The sequence below is a fragment of the Canis lupus genome, chromosome 9 (assembly GCF_048164855.1).
Source record: "Canis lupus baileyi chromosome 9, mCanLup2.hap1, whole genome shotgun sequence".
Classification (NCBI taxonomy): Eukaryota; Metazoa; Chordata; class Mammalia; order Carnivora; family Canidae; genus Canis; species Canis lupus.
The window spans coordinates 14,459,187-14,481,087 of NC_132846.1; the positions used below are offsets into that span (position 1 = coordinate 14,459,187).

Consider the following 21,901-nt stretch of genomic DNA (forward strand, 5'->3'; position numbering starts at 1 on the left):
ATATACTTATAAAAATGTGATCACTGAATATTCATTTAATCTATATTACCAAACAGTGTTAAGAACATATTTGGAGAAAGGGAGGAAGAGAAGAGTGAGAGACATGAAGGACACAAATGTAAGAAACCAAATAATTATCTTACACAGTGGAAGTCAATGTGTAATATCTAAACCCAAAAAACTAAAAATAGCATTATAAGCTTGTTATTAAGAAAGTTTTAAGATTTAGAAGTAGTAGTCTCTAGGGTAGAATCAAGTGGGGGTAGGATGAACACAGCCAATATTTCTTGACATAAGAGTTGTAGTACTCTTTTGACTTTTTCAATTACATATATTACTTCAGTTAAAAAAACTTTTTTTAAAAAAAAAAGACTTCAGGGTTTTTTGTTTTGTTTTGTTTTTGTTTTTAGATTTTTATGTATTTATTCATGATAGAGAGGGGTGAGGGGCAGAGACACAGGCAGAGGGAGAAGCAGGCTCCACACCGGGAGCCCAATGCAGGACTCAATCCCAGGACTCCAGGATCACACCCTGGACCAAAGGCAGGTGCCAAACCACTGAACCACCCAGGGATCCCCCAACTTCAGTTATTTTTTATTTGAGAGAGACACAGAGTAGAGCGAGAGAGAGAAGCAGACTCCCTGATGAGCATAGAGCCTGAGCCCAACATCGGTCTCCATAACCCTGGGATCATGACCTGAGCCGAAGGCGGACACTTAACTGACTGAGCCACCCCGGTGCCCTCGCAGAAAAAACTTTTAAGAGTTTAGTCTAGGGGTGCCTGGGTGGCTCAGTCAGTTAAGCATCCAAATCTTGGTTTTGGCTCAGGTCATGATCTCAGGGTCCTGGGATTAAGCCCTGTGTGGGGCTCTGTGCTCAGTGCAGAGTTGGCTTGTCCCTCTTCCTCTCCTCTCTCTATCTCTAAAATATTTTATTTTTTTAAAATAGTTTGGTCTGAAGGCTCTTTTCTTCCCCCTCTTTGGATCAATGCAGAAAAAGGGAAAAAAGAAAAAAGCATGTTATAGAAATTATTAGTATGAGACCATATTAATAATGATATCTATTGTGTGCATAGAAAAAAATGCAAAATGACACACATCAAGGTGTTAACAGTGATCATCTCTAAGTGGTAGAACGACAATTTTTCTTCTTTTTAAATTTTATTTTATCTATATTTTATTCTATCTTAATATATTTAATAACATTTAACAAGGATCATATATTGCCTCCATAAAGAAGAAAAACTAATAAAACCTTTAAAATTAAAAAGAGAAAGAAAAGAAGAAGAATGGAACAAAGGAGCCAGGGGAGTAGGTTTGAGTTCAGAAATCAGGCCCTACTTCTTCCTAGGTTTTTCTAACATTAGGCATGTTTTTATCCTTTTGGGGCTTTAGATTCCTCAGTTGTAAAATGGGGATCCTGTTATCTGCTCTGTCTCCCTAGAGAGGTTATTGCAAAAAGTGTGCAAAGCTGCCCAGTTGCAAAGCATGTGTTAAACAATAGACGTGGTAAGGGCCATAGGAAGAACATGCATAATAAGGAACTCTTTGTACTTCACGCAATTCTTGATGGCATCACTGCCCCCGTTTCCTAGAGATGTGCATTCACTCAGAGCTTCCTCAGCCCGACTCAGGGAAATCCCTAGGAAGCTCCTTTCTGAAAGGAGCTAGAGGATGAAATTCAAAGACACCTTCTTTGGGCTCTTCCTCCTTCCTTTACCTTCAGGGGAAGCCTTGCTAAATCAGATCCTCTCTCCCCACCCGTATTCAGAAACCTTCCATTTTCCAGAATGCACTGAGTTGCCCCTCATTCCCCATTGGGCCCATTCCCCCAACCACTCCCACTCCTGTTCCCACCTGGACCCATCCTAGCTGGACACTGCCACACTGGCATTTTGCACAGGGCCTCAGAGACAGCCTCAAAGGCATGTTCCTCCTAAGATCTCTACCAGGATAAGACATCTTAGTCCTGAAGACATTCCCCTCAGAACTGGGTTGCTTTGAATGGCCCAGGACCAGGATCCAGACTACAAGGGTGGAGGTGAGTATATTTAACAATTCATTTCTATCCAAAGCCTTGGAAGTCAGGCAGTAGCCCTCCAGACAAACTGTAAGGCCTGAACCACCAACCTGTGCTCTGACTTGATGTTGACCATCAAATCCGTTTGCCCTGCATTGACACCAAGAAATGCTCTAAAAAGAATCCTGAACTAGGAGTTGTTAGAGAATCCAATCCCCAGTTTTATCTCTACCTCTGACTAGCCATGAGATCTTGGTGAGTCATTAACCTGAGTCTCTGTTTCCTTATCTATACAATGAGACAATGACCACCTGCGTTCACAGCTTCTACCATCTTTATTTATTGTTTCTAGAGTTGCCTCTTAATCCACTTTCCCATTTTGCTTTTCCTCCTGTCTTTGTAGCTATCAGCCCTTTTGCCCTGTATCCAGGATGTAAGGTCAACATGCCCCTGAGGAAAAGGGGAGCAGAGCTGCCTCTACCTCCCAGTCTCCCGGACACCAAGGCTCTCTGCTTCCCCCATGGGGTCCTTTCTTAGGCAGCTCTCCTCAAATAGCAAGCTACCTGGAAGTAAGAGTCACTGAACATATGGAAGACACCCAGGAGCTATCACGGGGCCCTTGATAGAATAATGAGATTTTCCGGGGAATCTCAAGGACCCTCTCTTTACATAGGAAAGATCACAGAGAGCTGTTTTGATTTTTAAAATAAAATTAAAAAATTAAAAAAAAATTTAAAAAAATAAAATTTAGTCCTCAAACTGTTAAAGTTACAAACTTAAACATCTAGGCCTTCCTTAAACTTTTTTTTTTTTTTAAGATTTTATTTATTTATTCATGAGAGACACAGGCAGAGGGAGAAGCAGGCTCCACACCGGGAGCCCAATGCAGGACTCAATCCCAGGACTCCAGGATCATGCCCTGGGCTGAAAGCGGCGCTAAACTGCTGAGCCATCCAGGGATCCCCAGCCTTTCTTAAACTTTTAAGTTCAATTTAGAGATATTATTAATCTTTATAAATAAAGCAAATGTTAATCACATTTAAGAGGTTTTTAATTAATGTTTGATTCCAGTTATAAATTCAGTTTATGAAACTCAAACATTTAAAAACATGTTTATATTATATTTAATATGTAAATGGTACAATTTTATTATTTAAATTATAAATACATTTGATATTTATATATCACATATAATAAATATGATATATTCAATCTTTTATAAGTATATCAGTTGTCTAAAAATCTTTAATAGCTCTAATAAAATAAACTTTAAAGTATGACAGATCTTACGGTCTCTCAAGTATGCCAATATTGGTAGTAATTTTAGAATGTCTTTTAATTTAAAATTACAAAATTAAATCAATTTCTTAATTACATATTTAAAATGGTCAAAAAATGACATTACTCTAATGGGCAATTTTCCTTAAATATTGTAAATACTTAAAATACCAAATGTATACAAATTAACAAAACTATTATGAGTTTGATGATTCTCTTAAACATTTCTACATTTACTTATAAATCTTTGGAAGATTAAAAATGCTGGAGCACCAGGGTGGCTCAGCTGGTTAAGCATCTGCCTTCAGCTCAGGCCATGATCCTGGAGTCTAGGGATTGAGCCCTACATTGGGATTGAGCCTCACATTGGGCTCCCTGCTCAGCAAGAGCCTGCTTCTCCCTCTCCCTCTGCTGCTTCCTCTCTCTCTCTCTTAAATAAATAAAAATCTTTTTAGAAAATGCTAACCCAAAGTCCAGTATTTACATTATGGTTCACTTTCAGTGCTGTACATTCTATTGGCTAGTTAATACAAACGAATAGTGACACTGTAACATAAACTATAGACTTGGTGAGAATATGATCTATCAGAGCAGGTTCATCAATTTTAACAAATGTACCACTCTGCTGGGGGATGTTGATAATGATGGAGGCATTATGTGGACATTATGTGATGGACAGGGCATCCGCAGGCAATCTCTGTACCTACCCTTCAATTTTGCTGCTCTAAAACCGGACATAAAACTGCTCTAACAAATTAAGTCTTCATTTTTTAAAAAGTTGCTTTCCCTCTAAGAAACAATGTCAGCTTAAGTAGCCCAGGCTCTCCTCCCAGGCAGTTTGGGGGGTGCTGTCTCAGCTGGAATAGGTTTGCTAACAACCAGAGGCCACTGGTGGTGACCCCACAAACCCAGGCCTCCATCCCACTGTCATGTCAGACAGTGTCTCTGAGTTGCCTTGTCCCACAACCTACCTCCCCCAGATCCAGGTAACTTCTTACCTGATTCCCTTCTCCCCTAGTTTGCCATGTGCTTTATTTCAACCAACCTATCTACTGATCCATTCTATCTTGAACTTTTTTTCTTATTCATTTTTTCAGCGCCACAGCTCTTACAGATATTTCAGTGTCACCCCATAGAATTCCTCAGTTTTGTCCAACTCTGTTTTCCCAGGTCCAAGTTCATGCCACTGACAGATGGAAGAAGGTGGCATAGGTAAAACATATTTAAATGTCTGAATGGCTTTCACTCCCTCCTCTCCATAAGGACAGGAAACAGAGAATGTATCACTGTCTCTGCCCTCTCTCTCCAGAGTGGGGGCATCACTGTCATTTCTCATCCACCTGATCTCAGGCTTCTGGTAGAGTCCTGCCAGCCCACTGGGTCCAGGTACCCCAGGGTCAGTTCACAAGCAGGCTAAAGAGTTTGGCAAGAGATTTTGTTTCTTTCTCTCTCTCTCTTTCTCTCTCTCTCTCTCTCTCTCTCATATGCACGTGCATCCACACACACATACATATACACATGTGTGTGCACACCAACACTCTTCTATACAACTGACTCTCTGTGGCCCTGAGCATAGGCTCGTAATCATGCCCATCAACTCCCCTGAGGCTGGGGAATTCCAAACCGAAATCCCTAAGCAGGCCACACTAATTCTATCACATCCTTCAGCTGTTGACAACCAAGAGGCCTAACCTATTTCCTTTTTGGTCTTTTTTTGTAGTGCTCCTATTTGAATACCAAGTAAGTTTTTGCACCAGGGCACACAAGTTGAATGACTAGTTTAGAACAGACCATTTTCAAGGTGAGGGGAATAACTCAGTAAAATTGATGCAGCAAGTCTCCCTCTTCTGACCAAGAGGGGACCTTGGTGCAGATGTGTGGTACAGTGAAAAGACACTGGACATAAAGTCGGACAAGTTGGTCTGTAATCCAATTTCTGCTACAAATGGTGCACCTTGGGTCCAACCTGTATGAGTCCTGGTTCCTTCATGTGACATCACTGACATAGCCACAGGGTAACTGACAAGGATATTTCCAAGATCAAATTTTAAACATGTAAAACACTTGAATCTTTTCTTCAGTTGGCTACCAGGATTCTGACATGCTCCTGGTTTTTCTCCTGCCCCACTGGCTGGTCCACCTCAGTCTTTGCTGGTTCCTCCTCATCTCCCCAGCCTCTAAAGATTGGGTCCAATCCTTGAACTTCTGCTCTCCATCTCTATTTACCCCCTCAGTGATCTTATCCAGTCACATGGTTTTTAAGATCATCTGTAGGCTGATGATCTTCACATTCGTCTCTCCAGCCCAGAACTCTTCCCTAAACTCCAGATTCATATTTCTACCTGCATACTTACCATCTCAGCTTGGGTGACAAATAGGCATCTCCAACTATCCCTTCCAACCCTACTCTCCTGTGGTCTTTCTTTGTTCAGTAAATGGCAATTCCATCCTTCCAGTTGATAGGATCCAAAATCAAGTAGGCACCCATGACTCATCTTTTTCATATCTCCTACCCATTCCATCAGCAGATCCTGGAGTTCTAACTTCAAAAGATATCCTGAAACAGACTGTTTTTCATCACCTCAACTGCTACCACCCTGATGCAAACCAACAGCATATCTCACCTGAATTCTTGCTACAGTTTCCTTTTTTTTTTTTTTTTTTAATTTTTTGGGGTTCTTTGTTTGTTTGTTTTTGTTGTTTGTTTGTTTTTGCTATAGTTTCCTAAGTAGCCTTCTCGTTTCTGGCCTTGCCCCTTCCACCTTTTTCAGTCTCTTTTCAACACAGTAAACAGTGATCTTGTTAAAATATAAATTAGATCATGTCATTCCTCTTCACAAAACTGTCCAATTTCTACCCAACACATTCAGAGGAATCACTGTAATATATCACTTACTAAAATATGGGGCACCTGGGTGGTTCATTTACTTAAGCGTCTGACTCTTGGTTTCAGCCCAGGTCCTGATCTCAAGGTTGTGGATGGAGCCCCACACTGGGCTCTGTGCTCAGTGAGGAGTCTGCTTTGGATTCTCTCTCCCTCTGCCCACCCCCTTGCACTGTCACACTGCACACTCTCTGTCTCTAAAATAAATAAATATATCTTTAAAAAAATAAATAAAATATGGGGATCAAACCAATGCCTGCTTCATAGCGTTATTGTGAGGATTAGAAGTCACCATATGTAAAGCACTTAAAACTGATACTCACTGAGTGTTTACTGCATAGCAAGCACCACCCTACACACTTTATATACAAACTCTATCAGCTTATCAATTCTCATAAGAATTCTGAGGTGTGTACTCTTACTATTCCAATTGTACAGCTGAGGCAATTGCATTACAGAGAGGTTAAATAACTCTCCCAAGGTTACCCAGATAGTGAGTGTCAGAACTGGGCTTCCACTCTAGGCAGTGGGCCTCCAAAGCCTGTGTTTTCACTACCCTGCATAATCAGTAAGGCTTCTTCTGTGATATACTCTTTATTTTATTCTTTTTTATTTTTTTATTTTTTAAGATTTCACTTCAAGTACTCTATACCCAACATAGGGCTTGAACTCACAATACCAAGACCAGGAATCATATGGTCCACCAATTGAGCCAGTCAGGCACTCCAGGGCCATACTCTTTAAATGTTGAACAGTATCCCATCATATGGAGGGACCATTAATTTACTTAACCAATTCCTCACTTATGTCCTCTGATCATTCCAGAGCTTCTCACTTAAGCTAGTAAATTCATTTATTTGACAAACATTATATTGAATGACAATATCCTAGGCACTGAGGACACAGCAGTGAATAAACAGAAAATGGACACAAAACTGTCATCACAAAGCTTCCATTTTTTAGAAGTACTTTTTATAATGCAAACGTCACCAGAGGCCCGATTTGCTTCTTGACTAATGGTCCTTCTCTGCTGAGGCGATCAGACTCAACTTGATTCATCTGACACATCTCTTGGGCAAGGCACTCAGCTAACTTCTGTGAGAGGAACAAAAATGATTCAGACGTGGACCTCGCTCCTAGGAGGTTATACATTAACAATGTGCCTGAGTATCTCTAGGAAGCAGTTCGTGTAGAACTGGTTTCTGGGTCTATCTTATGCCTTTTTCATTTGCTACCTGTCACTAAACTTCTCAGCTCCCCAAGGGGGAAGAACATGGTTTCCTTTTTCTCTCCCCACAGAGCCTAGAAGAATTCTTTGAAATCTTGGCATCACGTATTTATGGAATACCAAGTTCTGGAAAGATCCTCAAAACACTATTTGGCCACAGATTTGATTCCCCCCTTATTCTGCCCTTATTTAGATCATAGGAACTTAGTCCATCAACAGACAGAAGAAGAAAAGAATTAAGACCATGAGCCACATTTTATAATTATAAATATTTTAATTGTTCTCTCCCTACTTTTAACCACCTAGCATGGGGATGGAGGGACCCTGACAATCAACTGAATGCTCACTTCAAAATACAAAAGATTAATAATCTCACACACATACACGTACACATACACAAACACACATACACACACACATACACAATGCACACACGTGTACACAAAATTCCTGCTTAAAATCCTTCAGTGAGAAAAAAAAAAACAAAACCCTTCAGTAATTTCCCATAACTCTTAAGGAAAAAACAGACAAATCCTCAGCAAGGCCTCCAATGTACAAGGCCCCAAGTGACCTGGCTGTTCCTGGCCTCACAGGGTACCCTAAGTGCTCTTGGTTTCTGTGTGCCGGCCTCAGGGCCTGGCTGTGGTTCTCCAAATAAGCCTTCTCCATTCTGTCACAGGGCTTTTGCATGTGCAGTTCTTTCTTCCTAAGAAAGCATTTTTTTCTCCAACTTTCAGATTCAACTATCATTACTTCCCTGGGCAAGGTTTCACTAGCTCAGGCCTCCAGACTCCACTTGGCATCATACCTTCTCAAAGCATCAGTACCTCTCTGTCAGGCTCCTATTCTTCAGTTCATTTGACCCAGTCGTCATTTTACTTGTTTTTTTTTTTTTTTAATTTTTTAAATTAATTTTTAAAATTTATTTATGATAGTTACAGAGAGAGAGAGAGAGAGGCAGAGACACAGGCAGAGGGAGAAGCAGGCTCCATGCACCGGGAGCCCGATGTGGGACTCGATCCCGGGACTCCAGGATCGTGCCCTGGGCCAAAGGCAGGCGCTAAACCACTGCGCCACCCAGGGATCCCCTCATTTTACTTGTATATGTGAAAATACATCATTAATGTGTCTTTCTCCTCCACTAAATTCTATGCTTCGTAAGTGCAAGAACCATTTCTGGTTTTGCTCATCTTTGTATATCCAGAGCTGAGCACAGTACTGGAAACCTTAAAAAGTGATCATTCATTCAACAAATACATAATGAGCAAGTTCTGAATGCCCAGTCTTATTCTATGTGCTTGGAATATAACAGTAAACAAACCCAAATCCCGGCCTTTATGGAACTTATATTCTGGTTTTGGAGAAGAGAGAGTAAGCAAACAAGATGATTTCAAGGGCCTAATTGTTATCAAGATAAAGGGATAGGATATGACCACTGGGAATGGGGTAGGATACTATTTCAGACAATGATCAGGGAAGGCCTCTATCAAGAGGCAGCACATGAGCAGAGTGTGGAGTATTTTGAAGGGGGGCTGGATTTTCAGTGCAAAAATTGGGATAGTCCCAGGAAAATCAGAACAATTGACTGATCACCCCAGCACAGGATGCTGCTGAGAGCCTGGCTGCCAGCCTTCGGCCACTTACCCAAAAATATGTTTCTCTCACATCTTCTAAATGTCTTTTTCAGAAATATTCACTTTTTGAGAAACTATTACAGCTTAGAACTTGATAAATACTTTGTAATGATGCGGAAGCTTCCCAGGAATCCACCCCCACTCAGCTTAGGAATGATCTTGGCTTTGAGATTCCCAGACACACCAGGCCCCCTCTTGCAATCCTCCAGCTCTCGGAGGTCCATATTTGGACTTCCATTTGGGTGAAATCCACCCACAAGGAAAAGCTCATTTCCTCCCTCCCTCTGGCTCACACTCCCAGCCTGGAACCTTCCCCTACAATATTCCTTGGCAGACTCCTTCTTCACTCCCTCCTGGCTGGCTATGCTTCCAGCAAGTTGCACCCAATAGCAAATTACGTGTAAATAAACTACAGAGTGGCAGACCCCTGCCCAGTGGTATTCCCACTCCTTTGGACCCCAACAATGTGTGGCTGCCCCCTTGGCACAGGTGCTAATTCTTCCCCCATTCTAATTGCTCTAAACTACCTCTTTAGTGGATTTCAGAACAGTTCACTGGATAATCTTATTTTTTGTTATGTGTCCAATCAAATTCCTATGCCACCATTAAGAGTTTCTCTTTTTCTGTTACCCTACATCCCATCTTCCCTCTCCCTGGCCTTCTCCCCTTGCCTCCCCACCTCCTCCAACTAAGCTGACTGTCTGACTGCTCCAGAACGAAACTTACAGGGTTCTAGTCCTCACTCTCCTCTCACCAACTGTATGGACAACATTATCATTTGCCTCATTGGGATGTTTGGAGGATAAAAGAGCTAAAATGTAAAAGAGTTTTACATTATCTAGAAGAGTAGTACACATGGATGTGAACTGAACAAATGAAATGTTGGTTCTTACTACTGACCCTAAGATCTAAGGGCCCTTGGTGCCTTGGCCAGAGAGTAAGTGGCTGCATTCTATGATTTTATTTGAAAAGACAAAATATCCTTCTGCCCAAATGCCTCCCTCCCAACTTTAGAATCTTTACAACTAGCATCTGTATTTAACAAAACACAGTGGCAGGAGGGGAAACATTCTAACAACTATCCTATTCTTTTCCTAGAAGAGTTTATCAGATTTAATGGAAGAAGAATACCAAAGACTATAGCTGGATGGTAAGGAGAGAGAATGTGGCTTGTGTAGAAGAGAAGGTCAAAGGGGGGACACCATAAGGAGTTGGGACTACAGGGGCACCGGGTTTTGAGAGGATGAGAAAAGCTGAGGCAGAGGGCATACAGAAATGAAGGGTGTGGAGACGAGAGATACAAAGACAAAATTCATCTAGGTTGATGGAACCAAGTAGTTTTCTAAACCAACACTCGTTTCCTCCCCAGCTCTGCCCTAATCAAGACTGGGCTGCTTACTGCCGGCCTCCTGGTCAAGAGAAAAGAGCCTGGATTTCCAAGCCACCATAAGCTTGGAGAAAACTCCAGGTCTACCATTTACTGATTGACAAAGTTAATTGACCTTTCTAAACCCGCTCTGTAAAAACAACAATAACAAAAAGCCTCTTAAACAGTAAAGTTGTGAGGATTCAATACAGGAAAGCCTGTGCAATGCCAGCTTCATGTTAGCTCCTGGGAGGCACTCAAATCATTTAGCTTCCTCTATCACCCCAGTGCAGGCCGTAGGCCCACCCTGTCAGCATTCTCAGCACAAATTCAATCCCTAACCTCTTGCACGTTTTCATGTCTGGTTTTTGCATGTGATTTATTGCATATAAATCGATTCAACAAAACCTTTGTAAAACGCCAAGCACTAAACTGAGTGCTAGGGATACAAAAGGATCAAGTCCCACTTGCTCCCTCCCCACCAAAACTTGTAGTCCTATAGTGGACACTGCTGATTAAATATGTAGTTCCCACAGTAATGAGCACAACAGTAAGAGAAATGCAAAGGCTGTCAGAACACATACAGTTCTCATATCATATAATAAATGCATACATAAAATCCATGTCACTTATGTTGTGTCATGACTCAGCAATCACAGACATCTGCAATAGAAATCTGCACAGATATCACAGTGGAGCCGACTTTTATGTTGGAAGTACTTCCAAAGTTGGCACAGAACAGAAAACTACATAAGCAATCACCTTTAATAAAAAAAAAAAAACATATTACCAATAAAATACAGTACACATGATTTTTATATACAACCATGCATAGTTATATATATGTAAATATGTAAAAATCTATATTAATAAAGATAATTTAATAAGGTATAAATATGTAAAATATAAGTTTATAAACTTTTATTATATAGAAGAAACCAAAAATTGAATTAGATTGCAAAAATCAATGTTCTTCATGTAAAAACTTTTGGTAAAAATGCATGTTAATTATTTTTTTTAAGATTTTTATTTTGGAGGGGCGCCTGGGTGGCTCAGTGGGTTAAGGTCTGCCTTTGGCTTAGGACATGATCCCAATGTCCTGGAATGGAGCCCTGAGTCAGGCTCTCTGCTCAATGGGGAGTCTGCTTCTCCCTCCCCTGTTCTTGTACTCTTTCTCTCTCTCTCTCGCTCTCGCTCTCGCTCTCTTTCTCCCTCCTTGTCAAATAAATAAATATTTTTTAAAAAAGTATTTTTAAGTAATTTCTACACCCAACATGGGTTTTGAACTTAGAACCCCGATCAAGAGTCACATGCTGTACCAACTAAGCCAGCTAGGTGCCCCCAAAATGCATATTTATTTCTGATAAATAAAGCCCTAAAGGGCCAGGATACAGCTCAACCCAAAGCACATTCACACTCTTCCAACACCTTGGGCTTTTCTCAGAAAATGTACAGAAAGGCAATGGACTTAGGAAATCATCCTTTGATTCTTGAAGGATCCAGTTGCTTTTATAGACTAATAGAAAGCTAGTCTCCAAAACTTATTAGCCTCATATCCTTAGACAAATGATAGGATCATAAAATCTCTAGGTTTTAAGAGAACTTAAAGATCACTAGTCCAACCTCTCATTTAGATGTTTCAGTTCTTCCCCAAGGGATCAAATGACCTCTACTTAGATCATTCCAGTGGCTAGAAACCACCCATTTCACCTAAGAACACCTCCAGCAATAAGTAATCTAAACATATAATTATTTCAAAAATTTAATACACCAAAATAATGTGCTGTATCAGGATCTTCCTGGCATTGCTTCACTTTAAAAATATTATGAAGAAATTACTCTGCAATATCCTTAGTATGTAAAAAGATCATACAAACTGATAAATCGCTAAGATCTCAATAAATAAAAATATAAACAGATAATCACAACATTTGTATTAAAAAGGTTCAGTCTAGGGGTGCATGGGTGGCTCAGTCAGTTAGGCATCTGACTCTTGGTTGTGGCTCAGGTCAGGATCTCAGGGTCCTGGAATCAAGCCCTTTATTGGGCTTCGTGCTCAATAGGGAGTCTCCTTGAGACTTTCCCTTTCCCTCTGCCCTCTCCTCACCCCCACCCCTGCTTGTTCTCTCTCTCTCTCTAAATTAAATAAATAAATCTTTAAAATAAATAAAAAGGTTCAGTCTAGCTCATTTAATAGGCAAAAAAATTTTCACATCTTAATCCACTAAATAACAGAGGTTATGAAAATTATAATATGCAGTACTAGCGAAGGAACAATGAAACGCACTTAGAAACTAGTAGAAAAACTGTAGATTGCTACCAATTTTATGTATTTCAATTCAACTATACTTATTTGTCAAAGAATAAAGACTAAGAGCACCTGAGGTATTTTTTTTTTTTTTTCTAAATCACAGCTGAGTCTACTAATTTACCAGCCAAGGGAGCACACACTGCTGGAAACCTTTGCAGACTAGTACCCTAAAGAGGGAAACGTCAAGATTTTGTTTTAAGTACTAGGAAGGAGGAATGCCTGATGGTTATTCTAATCAAGCGCTGAAAACTAGCAGCCTGGAGAGGTAGTAGGTTTAAAGAAGTCTCATTACTCATTGGTCAGAAGACTCTTCAGTCAGCTCTGGAAATGGGGAAAGAGTGTCCCTTAAGGTTCAAGGTCCTTTATTAGCCTCACCTGGGATGAAACATAACTTTTGGTTTTAATATTTCTGAGGCAAGTTTTGCTGTAAACGAAATTTTTCTTTGTAGCCAGTCCCTAACACTGTACATTAACCAACTCCATGCTGGGCTCTGGCAATACAGTAGTAAAAGCAGAGCTAGTCCCTACACTCATGGAAATTGCCACTGGGCAACGTGATCTCAACATGAAAATGTTTATTTGACCTAAAAATTCCATTTCAGGAAACCCATGCTAAGGAGATAATAAATAAAGTGATCAAATATTTAAACACAAAGATATTCATTGGAGTATTGCTCAGTCAAAAAATGGAAGCAACCTAAACTTCCAACAATGTTGGAAAAATACAATATATTCACAGAAGTGACTATAAAGGTTTAATGACATGGGAGAATGTGTATGATATAACATTAAGCAAGGTAAATTATATAACATAGACTGTGGTCTCAATTATATTAAAAATAATTTTTAAAGTACCTAGGAAGAAATCTATCTGAAACGCTGATGTTATTGATATAGATATATATATAGATATAGATATATATGTTGATTATAAAAGGATTTTTTTCAGGGCGCCTGGGTGACTCAGTCAGTTAAGCATCTGACTCTTGGTTTTGGCTCAGGTCAGGATCTCAGGGTCCTGGGATTGAGCCCCACTTCGTCAGCCTCCCCACTCAGTAGGGAGTCTGCTTGTCTCCAGGCTGTCCCCCTACTCTCTCTCAAATAAATCTTTTTTTTAAGGGTTTTCTTTCTCTTTAGCTTCTTAGTTTTCTACAAAATCATGTATTAATTTTATAATCTGGAAAGAGTTTGGCAAACCAGGTACCCCCTCCAAAACAAAGTAGGCACACTGAAGAGTGCTCTCCAAATGGCTCAGCTCTGTTTCCAGTCAAGATCCTGTAACCTAGTGCCCTGTGTCTAAAGGTAGAATTTCCATGAGAATTAACTCATTTCTGTTCCTACTTACTCTATAGAAACTGTGTTTACCCAAGATGAGCAAACAAGAGTGACACAGATTTTTCTTAAGTGGACAATGTCTCTCACTTCCCACCCCTGATACTGTAGGACCAAGGAAAAGAAACCCGCCTCTCGTTTCGAGGGCCACGGTAGTTAAGGAAACGCCAAACACATTCTCAACTCGAACCTCATGGCAACCCGAAATGAGAAGACGCTGAGGGGTGGCATTCACACTGCCCAGAGTCACTGGCGATGACCGAAGCCCCGGGGTTCAGACGCAGGCCCCTGTCCACTGCACCAGCAGCAGGAGGACCCTCGTCCATGGCAGGGATCCAGGGACGCCCCGTGGTGTATCTGGGGAGGACCGGCCTGTTCCTCGGCGAACACCGGTCTTGCTGTGAGCTCAGCTGTGTCCCTTCGAAGCCTACCAAAAGGTAACAGCTGTGTAGACAGTGGGACGATTTCACACATATTAATAAAAACTCTCCCTCCCCCTGGGCTCTCCACCCGCATCCCCCCTGGACCCTTTTCTCTCTCTTCAACTTGTCTTCCCAGAATGGAAGATGCTGGTAAAATAGGCTATGCCAGCACTGAAGGTATTCATCCAGGAGCTAAGTACTTCTACCTACACGTCACAGCGAAGTGTTTTCTTGCCAACAGACGAAATACCTAAACATGCGCTTTGGTTTCCTCGGCGGTCAAACGCGCCGAACAGCGCCTGCCCTTCCTGCGCTTCCCGGGTCACAGGGGTGTTCAGGGACCGGCGGAAGCAGGGAGGGGGCGGCTGCCGGGCTACAGACGGCTCTTCACTCGGGTAAGGGGCTGGGAAAAGCAGCCCCGGAGGCCGGGCCTCGGGCTTCAGTGGACCCGCAGGAGCCGGGAGAGGCCGAGCCCTGCGCCACGCGGACCCAACGCGATCCGGCCGCCCCGGCCTCGCCGAAGCTCCCAGGTGCCGTCGCTGCGGATCGAAGATCACAGCCCCGCAGCGGCCATAAAGCAGTAAAGGAGATCAAAATCCGCACCAGCGGCCAGCCTGGGGGTGAAGTCCTCTGCGGGCGCGGGGGGCGGGGCGCGGGCGCGGGCGCGGGGGGCGGGGGGCGGGGCGCGGGGGCGGGCGCAGGGGGCGGGGCGCGGGCGCAGGGGCGGGGCGCGGGGGGGCGGGCGCAGGGGGCGGGGGGCGGGGCGCGCGCGCAGCTCTGCGCGAACAACTAAACAAGCGCGCGGGAGGGGGGGGAGGGAGAGGGCGGGGGCGGGGGCGCGGGCTGGGCCCCCACGCCCGGCCCGGGCCGCCCGGCTCGCAGCGCACGTAGCGAGAGCGTGAGTCAGCGCGCTCGGCCGCACCCCGAAGCCCAGGCAGGGCTCCCTGGAGCCGCGCCGGCCGCCGGCACGTCCCTCCGCTCCGCTGGGCCGGCCGATGGGCCGAGAGGCTGTCGGCGGCGCGAGGGCCCGGGAGGCAGCGGGCGGGCCAGCCGCGCGGCTGTGGGGCTCGCCTGCCCGCGGCGGAGGCCTCCGGCGCCGCCGCCCCCCGCCCCCCGCCCCGTGGGCGCCGGCCAGCCAGCCCGGAAGCACGGGCGGCCGGGGGAGGGGGAGGGGGCGGGGGCGGGGAGGACGGGGCCTCGGCCGGCGGTGCAGCCCCCGCGGGAGCTCGACCTCCGTGTCCCCGTGTGCTTTGCTGCGAGCCGCACATCGCCTGCTCACGTTTGGCGCGACTCGGCAGTTCCCCCGCCGGGCGGTGGGGCCCAGCTGCGGGGTGCGGGCCCGGGCGGCCGGGGGGGGGCCGGGGGGGGCGAATAAGTGGAGGAGGGGGAAGTCCCTTATCAACCTCATCTCGCAGGCAGCGGGGGCCTAGTGGAGGCGGCCTGCATTTCCTCAAATCTGCACCTGTTTAGTTACAACCACCAACTTTATAAGAGGAAATTGCCTACGTGCCTGACGGCTGAAGGACAGAATTAGAAGTACTCTTGACTAAACGTGTGAACACAGCAGTGCCTCCTGTTCAGCCCTAGACCTACGGGGTTGCAAGGCTGGGCCTCCTGAGGGCAGAAAAAATTCAAGTCCTCCTTTACCCTTCGTGGAAAATATTCTTTCCCAAATTAGGGCACGCTGCGGCGCCTTTTTATGTATCCGCGATGCGCCTTTGTCACTCTGAAAGCCTGTGCCCAGGGGTAGCCGGGTTGGGGGAGGGGGGCGGGAGAAGAACGCTTAGGAAGGGAGAGATTGGGACAGGGGAAGAGGAAATGTGAACTAGGGAAGGAGCACTGAACGGAGAGCAAAGTGATCAACAATATCGTAGAGCCCCTCATGGAGGTGAGCCTGGGCACGGGACTGCAAAATAAGTGGCTCCCCATGGCGCCTACTCCTAAGGGTTTACATTTGAGAAGGAAAGTCAACCAAGTAGAGGGAAACCTAAGGGAGAATTCGTACAGTGGTTCACCACCCAGACTCAGGAGCCTGGCCGTCCAAGTTCCCATGCCAGCTCTGCAGCTTAATGCAAAGCCAAATGATTGCCCTCGACCCCCTTCATTTTCCTTGTTTGAAAAATGAGAATGGAAAACAATACTTTTTTTAGGACTCTTCAAAGAACTAAGTACATTAATACAAGCAAAGCACTTGAACGATGCCCTGAATTCACTAGGGACTCAATAAATACTGTTTAAAAAATGAATGAAGGAGACACAGGCAGGGCCCAGGACAGCAAGGCAGATTCTGTGCTGCATAACTCCAGGAGGCACATACACATGGATGTGAATGGAATTTCCCAGAGCTGTGCCCTGTGGTAGCCCGGAGTAGATCTATTTTACTACTGTCCATAATAGGAAAAAATGGAAAATTGAAATGCATTTATTTATAAATGTACATTCATACCATGGAGTAATATTAGAGCCATTAAAAGGAATAAATTACATCTATGGTATCAAAACAGATAAATCTCAAAAAATATATTGATTGAAAAAGTTGCAAAATGATGCACACAAGCATGCCATTTATATAAAGCATGCATACACAAAGATCCATACATTTTATATTTATATGGTTTTTTTTTAATACTGGAAGAATACACACCAAATTTAAAGGTATCTCTGGATTAGAGGAGGAAGAATTAGGATTTGACATGATAGTCATTAGGGATTTAGCTTATTCCATATTATACTGTCGCAAAGAATGATGTACGTATATATCATGAAGTCTCATGTTTTTGTAAAGTAGAGATATACAAAATAGAATCAGAAGCAAATATGCCAATACTGGCCAATTCAGGGTTGCAAGAATATGAGTGATCTTTACTTTTTCATTTGTACTTTGTATGTTCAAGTTAAAAATAATTACGACCTTGCAATACAAGTGCTATCAGAGTTATAAAAGGGGTGGGCCTGGAGAGTGTGTCTTGTTGGGTGAAGCTAGGCCTGCATGCCCAGAACCTTGGGTCACAAAAGAGGAAAGTCCTGGCTTCCCAGGACCCCTCTGTTCTGACTACACCCTTTGAAAGCCTGTGCCCGAGGGTACAGGAATAGGGGCAGGAATAGGGCCAGGGCCAGTCAGTGGTCTGGGCTGGGGCTTCCCTGAGCCTGGTGTTGCGGGTACCTACCCTTTGTATGTTCCTCTTTCAATCCTTAGCCTCCCTAAAATATGGCATCCTAGTGCCTGCCGGGAAAGCACCTGGTGATGGTGGAACCCCTGAGAGAGGGCGCTGTCCTCCACAAATATGCCACCTACAATATTGAAAATGTAAGTGAGCTATTAATGTCACACAGCAAGTGAGTAGTCAAGGTGGAAATGGAAAGCATATCTAACTCCCATCTGTGAATGCCTGCTCTTCTCCCCAGCAGAGGCTGAGGTGTAACCCTCTCTGGAAGCAGCTCCAGGTAGAGGTCAAGATTCCAAGCTTTGCAGACACTCAAATCTAGGCTCAAGTTTGCCAACGATTATGATTTGGGGCAAGTTACTCAATTTCTCTGAGCCTCGGTTTTCTCTTTTCTGAAATGTGAATAACGGTGCGGGGAGGGGTGGGGGATACAGAATGGGAGCCCTCAGTCAGTTGTGGCTAGGTGAGGATCGGGAAAAGAAGTCTTTTGATAACAGAGACTGTTTTAAAGACATTCTTATCCGATAGCTGTCCTTTACCCTAGTAAAGGGTTAAATGTCTGTAGAAAAAGGATAAAAGCCTTTGCCTCAGTCACGTGGGACTGAACTTGATATTGACATTCTAAGAGAGTTTTAGGCCTAGGAACAGTTGTTTGAAGAAAGCCCATTCACCCCCCCTTACAGAACCCGTTTGTTGTTTTTTTTTTTTTTTTTTCTTAATAGCCAGAATTATCCATTCAAAGCCCCCAACTCAACTGGATGCTCTTACGTATAAAAAAATCACTTGGACACCAGTGCCTTCTAAAGGAAGCTGGAGGAACTTGTGATTAAATGAAACACATGAAGAATTCCTTTTTCTCCCTTGGTTGCTTTCTCTCCCTGGCACTCATAAACAAACGTGTCTAAGGGATTTTTAATTCTGTCATGGCTGGAAATCCGTGATTTAAGCCTGATTCTCAGCTGCTCCTTTAGAACGGGTTGCACAAAATGTTGTTCAGTCCAACCAGCCCTGGGGAGGGGTAAACACGTACCGTGGGATGGTGGGACGTGCAGAACGTCAGGGGAGCAGAACCAAGCAGAGCTAAGCATGTGCTGTGACTAATAAAGGAGACCTAGGGTGTGGCTGTCATGAAAGAAGTCACCTCCCCACAGGGCCCCAGTACCTAAGAAAGTTGGGGAAAACAACGATTGATTCCCAGGCAGTATTTACTCAGCTAGGGTGAATGTAGCTTTAGTTATCATATTCATGCTTTTCCAAGCTGCCCTCCTGCGTTTGTTCAGGAAGGGGGTGCTGCCACAGGAAGTCTAAATGATCTCTTTTGGGGAAGCCCCGTATCTAAGAGGCCAGCAGCCCAGCCCACAGCAAGACAGAAAAGCCTCTGCCCTCAGCAGCCCCGACCTGAGCAGAGATGGCCAGGCATTTCCCCAGGCATTCCAGCCCTACACCCCTCCCTTTCTTGTTACCAGGGTTGGGCTGGGTATGTAGGAAGCCTCCTGGCAAAGGGCATCATCATTGGCATGAGTAACCTTTCCTCTGGGTTCCAGGACAGCACTGGCCCCTTCACCAAATGCAGTTTGTAGTATTTTCCAGAGCATTGGTGGTGAGGATAGCATTTTTTGTTTGTTTGTTTTGTTGTTTTGCTTTGTTTTGTTTTCTGCTGGTACAGAAGTAACACATGTCAGTTGCAAAAGAGAAACCTAAATGAAATAGAAATATATGAAGCAGGAAATATCACCACCCCTGTACTGGGTAGAAGAGTGTTCCCCTGCCCAAATTCATGTCTCTCTAGAATCTGTGGAAGTGACCTGCGCATGGGTTATTGAAGATGTAATTAAGAAGTTATATTAGTTATACTAGGAGCACTAGGAGCACCTAGGTGGCTCAGTGGTTAAGCCTCTGACTCTTGGTTTCAGCTCAGGTCATGATCTCAGGGTCATGAGATCAAGCTCTACATTGGGCTCCATGCTTAGAAAGGAGTCTGCTTGGGATTCAGTCTCTCCCTTTCCCTCTGCCCCTCCCCACTCCCTTCTCTCTCTAAAAATAAATAAATAAATAAATCTTTTTTAAAAAAAGAAGAAGACGAAATCATACTGGATTAGGGTGGACCTTAAATATAATGACTGGTGTTCTCATAGAATAGGAAATTTGGACACACAACAAGAAGGCCATGTGATGACAAAGACAGAGACTTTGGAGACAGGACTGCATGCAAACCAAGGAACACCAAGGATGGCTGACCACCACCAGAAGTTAGGAAGAGACAAGGAAAGATCTTTCCCAAGAGCCGTTAGAGAGAATACAATCCTGCTGACCTTGATTTTGGACTTCTGGGCTCCGGAATTATGAGACAATAAATTTCTGTTGTTCTAAGCCAGCCAGTTTGTGGTACTCTGTTATGGCAGCTCTGGGAAACTGACCCAACCCTAAAACTCACCACACCCAGAGATAAACAATATTATTTTTTTAATGTATGTCCTTTGATTCTTTCTTTAGTCAAATGCCTCTTATGAACTATATGGCCAGTCTTCCTCCGGGAAAACTTCAGCTATGCCTCTCCTACTTGACTTCAGGCATCCTCTGCTTTTTCAAATAACTAAGCAGCTGAGAGAATACTGAGGAATATCCCTGGACACCTCCCACCATACCCCTAAACTCAGAGCCCAAGGCCCTAAGAAGTCCCTGATGTCACCTCCAAATGACTATATAAGACATTCTGAGAAGGACTGTCCTAGCTGATCTGACTGGCAGACTCAGCCAGCAGGTCCTGTATACCAATCACACTCTCTACCTCTGTGTTCCAGGACAATGAGAACCCTCAGCCATGGAACCCTTTTTGCCCAAACCCTCCCCCAGTTCCCAAAGAAGAAAATTGACTACAGACTCAATTTCTTTACCTGGACAGATCACCAGCATCTCAGCTGTAGTTGTCATATAGTAGCCATGAGCCCAGTCACCCATATTAGGAAACCCAAGGAAAAGGTTTGGCTCCTCTTCTCCTTTTCCTTATTCCAACCATCCTCCCAAAATCTAAGCAAATGTCAAGTACTGAAAACCTTCCCTGTGTAACATTTCATAAATCCATTCTCTTTTTATACCTACCCTAGCTGAGGCTTCAGATCAAGGTCAACATCAACAGTGATGAATCATGTATCCTTGATATGATATAATGTGATGAAAGGGGTTAATAATAACGTGATGAAAATGGCACAATTCACCTCTGTGATCTTCCTCCCCAAAACCAAACCCCATCTCATTGTTAGGAGAAACGTCAGACATACCCAAGTTGAGAGACATTCTATAAAACACCCAAATAGTACTCAAAACTGTCAAGGTCAGGGGCCTGGATGGCACAGTCAATTAAGCATCTGACACTTGGTTTCAGCTCAGGTTGTAATCTCAGGGTGCCTGAGATCAATTAAGCCCTGCTGCATCAGGGATCCATGCTCAGTGCAGAGTCTGTTTAAGAGTCTCTCTCTTCCTCTCCCTCTGCCCCTCCCCCCACCCAGTTGTTCACTCTAACTAAATAAATCTTTCTAAAAACGGTCAAAGTCATCAAAAACAAAGAAAGTTTGAGAAACTGTAATAGCCAAAAGGAGTCTAAGGAGTCATGATGATTAAATATAATAGGGTATCCTGGATAGATCCTGGAACAGAAAAAAAAAGGACATTATATAAACACTAATGAAATCTGATCTTTAGTTAAGAATAATGGGTCAATGTTGGCTTATTAATTGTAACAAATGTGCCACATGAATGAATATAAGATGTTAACAGTAGGGGAAACTAGGTGTGGCAGTATATGGGAATTCTCTATGCTATCTTTGTAATTTTTCTGTTAAATCTAAAACCAGGCTAAAAAAATTAAGTTTATTTAAAAAAAGAAAAGGAAACCGTGTGCACAGAGCAAGAAGCTGGCTGTGAATGAGGGTGAGGGTGTGGATGAAGATGAGGATGAGTAATCTGGAGTATTACATCCCCTCCTGGCCTGAAAAATCAAAACAGCATTAACTCAACTCACTCCTACCTCCCAAACACCAACAAGGATGTCTAGAATTCAAAGAATTCATGGCTCTTCCAACAAAAGATTATATTTCAGAAAAGTAAGAACAAACAACACACAGTACTCACTATATTAAAATTCACAATGATATGGTCCTAAATTTTTCTTACGACTGTATTTACCACGACCTATCCTGCATAAATCCCATGTTTTAGTCAAACTGTTCTAGAATGGCAGTTCCCAAACTTTGCTGTGCATCAAAA

The 21,901-nt window shown here is 43.6% G+C and overlaps 2 long non-coding RNA genes across 12 annotated transcripts; one reads left to right on the plus strand and one right to left on the minus strand.

Moving 5' to 3' along the window:
• Positions 1–6,894: 6,894 nt before the first annotated feature.
• Positions 6,895–15,119, minus strand: LOC140639809 (uncharacterized). 2 transcript variants are annotated; one of them, XR_012036450.1, is made up of 3 exons: positions 14,725–15,119; positions 14,243–14,496; positions 6,895–7,276 (listed from the first exon to the last, which is right to left on the minus strand). It is a non-coding gene; the product is annotated as an uncharacterized lncRNA (long non-coding RNA). The 2 variants fall into 2 exon arrangements; XR_012036448.1 differs by lacking the exon at positions 6,895–7,276 and having other exon boundaries at positions 11,626–14,496.
• Positions 14,086–20,008, plus strand: LOC140639807 (uncharacterized). 10 transcript variants are annotated; one of them, XR_012036439.1, is made up of 5 exons: positions 14,086–14,489; positions 14,611–15,004; positions 17,671–17,781; positions 17,880–17,990; positions 19,774–20,008. It is a non-coding gene; the product is annotated as an uncharacterized lncRNA (long non-coding RNA). The 10 variants fall into 10 exon arrangements; XR_012036445.1 differs by having other exon boundaries at positions 17,883–17,990; XR_012036435.1 differs by having other exon boundaries at positions 14,088–14,489; positions 14,611–15,094.
• The last annotated feature ends 1,893 nt before the right edge of the window (positions 20,009–21,901 follow it).